This window comes from Sus scrofa, chromosome 17 (genome assembly GCF_000003025.6).
Source record: "Sus scrofa isolate TJ Tabasco breed Duroc chromosome 17, Sscrofa11.1, whole genome shotgun sequence".
NCBI classification, from domain to species: Eukaryota; Metazoa; Chordata; class Mammalia; order Artiodactyla; family Suidae; genus Sus; species Sus scrofa.
The window spans coordinates 30,052,240-30,058,239 of record NC_010459.5 but is presented as its reverse complement, the minus strand read 5'-3'; positions in this window follow the sequence as shown (position 1 = coordinate 30,058,239).

Here is a 6,000-nt window from a genome sequence, read left to right as displayed (position 1 = left end):
GACCAGGCCCGGCTCTGACCGGAAGCGGCGAGGAAATCTGCATCTCTATGCCGCGCGGGGTCTGCTCCTTCCTGAGGGGGAATACACATCCCGCCTGGCTCTCCCTTCTGAAGCGCTGTTTGCCCACCTGAGCTCAGCCGGCCCACCGTCCCGCTGCTTTGCAGGAACAGCTGTGCTCAAAGTGGGGCCAGGAAGCTCTGTGCGGTCCCCAGGGGGCTTTGCATCACAAGGGGCGCACTATTTCCTTGGCTAGGAAGGCAGTGTTTGTCCGAGACCCCAGGGAGCTGATGAGGTGATAATATGGGGACCTGGGCCTCAGGGCCCTGATGAGACCGGCCTGGCTCCAGGGTGCTGGCCAGCACACTGGGCAAGGCCAAGGCCACCCAGTCTGGCCCCAGGGGAGGAATTGCTGTTGGCCGGGGTTCAATCGAGTGTCCTGCTGTTTCCTCAGTCCAAACTGGAGGTCCGCCCTGAGCAGCAAAGCAGAAGCAGCTCACACCTACCGACTGTTTCCTTGTTTTTTTTGTTTTTGTTTTTATTTTTTTCAGGGCCACCCTGTGGCATATGGAGGTTCCCAGGCTAAGGGTCGAATCGGAGCTGTAGCTCCAGCCACAGCAAAGTAGGATCTGAGCCACGTCTGCGATTTACACCACAGCTCACGGCGATGCCGGAACCTAAACCCACTGAGTGAGGCCAGGGATCGAACCCACAACCTCATGGTTCCTACTCGGATTCGTTTCTGCTGCGCCACGACGGAAACTCCCCCATTGACTGTTTCCTTGGAAACACAGCCTTTCTTCCCCAGGAGCCCAGGGGTGCCTGTTGGGCATCCTGGCCTATCTGTCCCTGCAGGTCCTTTGCACGGGACTCAACTCCTCCAAAACCACAGGGGACAGGACGGGGGAGTATGACATTTTCAGGAACAGGGCAGAAATGATCAACAACAGAGACGCAATTGGACGCTTGGCCCAGATCACATCAAGCAAAACTAAATCACGAACCCCAAAGGCAGGCTGTGTTCCATGCAGCAACGTGAGAAAAAGGCAGAGGATGAGCGTCCATCTGGCTCTGTCACCCGTCTGAGTTGTTTTCACTCATTTTGTGATTGTCTCCAGCAGCCCAGGTCCAGGGACCGGATGCGACCCTTCAGAGTGACGTGGGGGAAGAAAGGACCATTGCAGTCAGAGCTCCCAGTCCTGCCTTTCCCTCCTCAGCCCTGTAGACGTGGAGAAACCCCAGTCTTGCAGGCAGCCTACAGCCGTCGTGAGACAGGACGGTGGGGGATGGGGGGACTTAGTGATGGGGGGGCAGCAGGGCTGCAAGATCCCTCCTGCTGGGCTCAAAGCTCGGCTCAGCAGCCCTGTGGGTGATGCTGACCTCGATGCTGAACGTGGCCCAGAACCGCCGGGAGGGCGGGCACTGCAGCTGTGTGGAGCTCACACGGGCACACAAGGTGGAGGGTTCACGGCCTTTAGTTACTCATTTCTTTAAAAAAGCGAGTGCAAGAATTTGGGACTGTTTGTTGATCACCAGCATCTGCAGGTTTGGCTTCTAGAGGGAATAGGTGTGTTTCCAGGCCTGAGATCTTGTCTCCTAGAGACGAGGGTCAGCCTGGTCCTATGTCCCAGTTCCTCTATGAGCTGGAGGAGGGCTGAGTCACAGGGTGTGAACAAGGACCCTCCCACCCCACCTGGCAGGTGTGGGGACCCTCCCCCCGAGAAGGCCAGGTTTTCCCTCATCTTGGAAATGGGTCTTGATAGGGCTGCATATTCAAAATCCTGCAAGGCCCGCTCTGAGCCATTTTTTTGTTATGTTTTTCATTTTTGTTTTTGTTTTTTTTCTGAGCCTCAGACAGAACTTAGTACCAGGAGTTCCCGTCGTGGCACAGTGGTTAACGAATCGGACTAGGAACCATGAGGTTGCGGGTTCGGTCCCTGCCCTTGTTCAGTGGGTTAAGGATCCGGCATTGCCGTGAGCTGTGGTGTAGGTTGCAGACACTGCAGATGCTGCTCGGATCCCGAGTTGCTGTGGCTCTGGCGTAGGCCGGTGGCTACAGCTCCGATTGGACCCCTAGCCTGGGAACCTCCATATGCCGTGGGAGCAGCCCAAAGAAATAGCAAAAAGACAAAAAAAAAAAAAAAAAAAAAAAGAACTTGGTACCAGTTCTGGTTTACAGCCCCCCTTCATTGACTGTGTGGCCTTGGTGAGGTCACTTTTCAGATAGGGAAACTAAGTCTCTACACAACAAAGTGAGGGCTAATTCAACAAGAAATCTGTAGCTGTGAGGCCTTGAAAAAGGCTACGCATTGTTCACAGCAGCCGAAGGTGGAGAAATTCTGACTCATGAATGAAACTTGAAGACATTATGCCAGTGAAATCAGGGCAAAAGACACAAAGGAACAAATCTGGGAGTTCTCTGTTTGCCTAGAGGTTAAGGATCCAGCATTGCTGCTATTGTGGCTCAGGTCACTGCTCTGTCTCAGGTTCGATTCCTGGCCGGGGAACTTCAGCATGCTGTGGGTGAGGCCAAAAAAAATTTTTTTTAATTAAAAAAAAAAAGAATAGGAGTTCCTACTGTGACACAGCAGGTTAAGAAGCTGACTGCAGCAGCTATAGTCGCTGCAGAGACACAGGTTCAATCCCCAGTGCACCACAGTGGGTTAAAGGATTTGGGGTGAGTCACAGTTGTGCCTCAGTTCAGTCTCTAGCCTGGGAACTTTCATATGCCTCAGGTGCAGCCATAAAAATAATAATGATAATAAAAAGAACAAATCTGGGGAGTTCCCATTGTAGCTCAGTAGAAACAAATCTGACTAGTATTTGTGAAGACACAGGTTCGATCCCTGGCCTCGCTCAGTGGTTAAGGATCCAGTGTGGCCGTGAGCTGTGGTGTGGGTTGCAGATGCAGCTTGGATCTGGCATTGCTGTGGTTGTGGCATAGGCTGGCAGCTACAGCCTTGATTCAACCTCTCTCCTGGGAACCTCCATATGCTGCAAGTACACCCCTAAAAAGCAAAACAAAACAAAAGCAAAACCAAATCTGTACCATTTTAGGAACAGAGGTGTCTAGAATAGTCAGCTTCTCGGAGACAGAAAGTAGAATTCTAGTTTCCAGGAACTGGCGGAGGATGAATGGGGTGTCAGCGTTTAATGGGAACAGAGTTTCAGTTTTGCAACATGAAAAGCTTCCAGAAGTGGGTGCTGGTGCTGGTTGTGCAATAAAGTGAATATACTTAATGCCACTAAACTGTACACTTAGAAATGACTAAGATTAGTTCGACGTGTATTTTGTCAAACATGCAAAAAAGACCGATTCTTTGGTGGTCCTTCTTTCTAACTTCCTCAGTTTTTACCACCTGCTCCAATGGCATCAGGATCTACAGTGAAGGATGTCTGATTATCCTGGAGGATAAGGGTCAGGCTCCAGGGGTCAGACAAGAACTTGAGCGCAGGTTGTTTCTAAAACTCCAGTTCCTTCATTAATTGGTGGTTGGGACAAGGACGGAAAGAAACCAAGGGACTCTCAAAATGATTTGATTGGTTGAAAAAGAGATACCAATCTTTTTTTATTTTAACAAGAATGATTGTAATTTTCTTGTAGTACCCATAATTTATATCCCAAAGTATATGCGTTTTCCGGAGGGTACAAGGAAAAGGGCCCTGACGCGCCATCTGTATCCAAAGCTCATGTGTATTGAGCAGACTTGCTTTTTTCAGACAACCCCAGGTGAAAGGCGAGCAGGTGACTTCACCCCTTGCATGGCAGGCGCCCCATGAAAACACCTGGGAAGGGGAGAAGGATGCTGAGAGGGGCCGGTTTGCATAGGACTGACTTCAGCTGACAAAATACAGGTAATCAAACAGGAAAAGGCAAATTGCTCGTGAACTTCTGGAGTCTGTGAACCTGGCCGTGAAGGTTCAACCCATCAAGAAGAATCCGCCTGCAGCCCCCCACAGCCTCAGAGACACTGAAGAGGCTGCCATTCTCACAAAGAGGCTGGAGGGAGAGAGCGGAAGCCAGCTTCCACCCCAACCCAGGCAGCCTCCTCGGGTGCGCAGACCACAGGCCACCTGGGCTCGGGGGAGGCATCCACAGCCGGAAAGGACAATGTCCCCACACCTTCTGAGAAGCCCAGAGACCCTGAGATGCTGTGCTCGAGGGTCTGAGTGTGAGGGGTGGTGTGTGAGTGTGGGTGTCTGCACTGCCTGCTGAGCATGTTCGTGCACGGATGTAGTGTGGGTATGCAGGTGTGTATGAATGTGGGTGTATGTTCACAAGTGTGTGAATATGCTGGTGAGTTGTGTGTGCGTGTCTGTGCATGTGTGCTCACATTTGTGTGCTCACGTGTGAGTGCAGGGTTGTGGATGGATGTGACAGCGTGTCTACCAGTGCGTGTGTGCATTTGTGTGCACGCGTGCCATGCCCATGGTGGGTGTGCCCCGCATCCCCGCCAGGTCCTCTCTGGAGCCCCGCCCCCAGGACAGGGACCACAGGCACCACCCCACCCCCACTGCCACTTGCGTGCCCCTCCCCCACAGGCACCGCAGAGACCCTTTGTCCTTCTCTCTCAGCCTGAAAGCAGTCCCTGAGGGGTCAGGGACTTGTTTGGAGAGTGTCCCCTCCCTAGGTGAGCCTGTGTCCTTGTGAATGGCAGCCCATGGACAAGACGTCCAGCCCCGGCTTTAAAATAGCTGCGTACATTTTCCTCTGCCCTCGAGACAGTCGGGCCCTGAGGCCTCGGGTAAACAGCCTGGGACAGGCCGCGAGCCGGGGCCAACCCGCGTGGCCACAGCTGTGCCAGCCCGCGACGCCCAGCACCAGGCCTGGTGGGGTTGTTTGCCGTCCCCCGGGCTGTGGGCAGCAAATATTTTCCAGAGTTCACCAGGGAAAAGCTTTCGGAGGGAGTTTCGTGCAGATCAGTTCTCCTGGATTCTGTGGCTGCCTTGTTCCAGAATCTACGGGCCTCATGTAAGGATTCTCCTGAACACATTAAATTGAATGGGTGCTCGAGCTGACTTAACCTAGAACTGGAAACATCTTACATCTCGTAAAACTCTTTGGACCTTAAAATAGTAGCATCGGCTGCAGGGCGGATCCAGGGCATCCAGATGACCTGCAGCTGTTCCCCGGCCTGACCATACGGGCCAAAGCGATGGCCTTTCCCCGTGTCCCGGGGGCACAAGACACCCTGGCGGGGCATCAGCTCCGGGGAAGTGAATCTGTTGTCTGAGCGGAACATTAGAATGAAGCCAAGTTCACGAATGTTGAGCTAAAAGGTTAAGACTCGGCACCACAAGGCACGTGGAGAAAGAGGAGTCTGGAGCTCCCATCATGACTCAGTGGAAATGTATCTGACTCGAATCCATTAGGACACGGGTTCGATCCCTGACCTCGCTCAGTGGGTTAAGGATCTGGTGTTGCCGTGAGGTATGGGGTAGGTCACAGACGTGGCTCAGATCTGGTGTTGCTGTGGCTGTGGTGTAGGCTGGCAGCTGCAGCTCCGATTCAACCTCTAGCCTGGGAACCTCCATATGGCCTCTGCTGCATTTCTGGACACGAGCTGGAGGAGATCAGAGGGCTGAGGTTTGAAATAGAGCTTCCTCATCCTTCGGAGGGGAGACGGGAGGGTAATGGGAAACCTTACACCCTCTGCCTGCCCGACCTCTCGCCTCCTATGTGCCGTGGCCACAGCATTCAGACCCCTGGCCATCAAATGGGAGGAAGGATGGCACCCGCCTTGGGGGATCATGGGACGTGTCAGACACCGAGAGAGCTGACGCATCCACAAAGCCATGTCCTGTCCAAATCCCTGACTCACAGGATCCCTGAGCTTAATCACTTTTGGGGGGTGAGGGCCGTGCCTGTGGCACGTGGAGATTCCCAGGCCAGGAATCAAACCCACGCCACAGCAGCAACCCAAGCCACTGCCGTGACAACACCAGGTCCTTAGCCTACTGTGCCATGAGGAAACTCCTGTTTCACTTTTTAAGCCGCTAAGT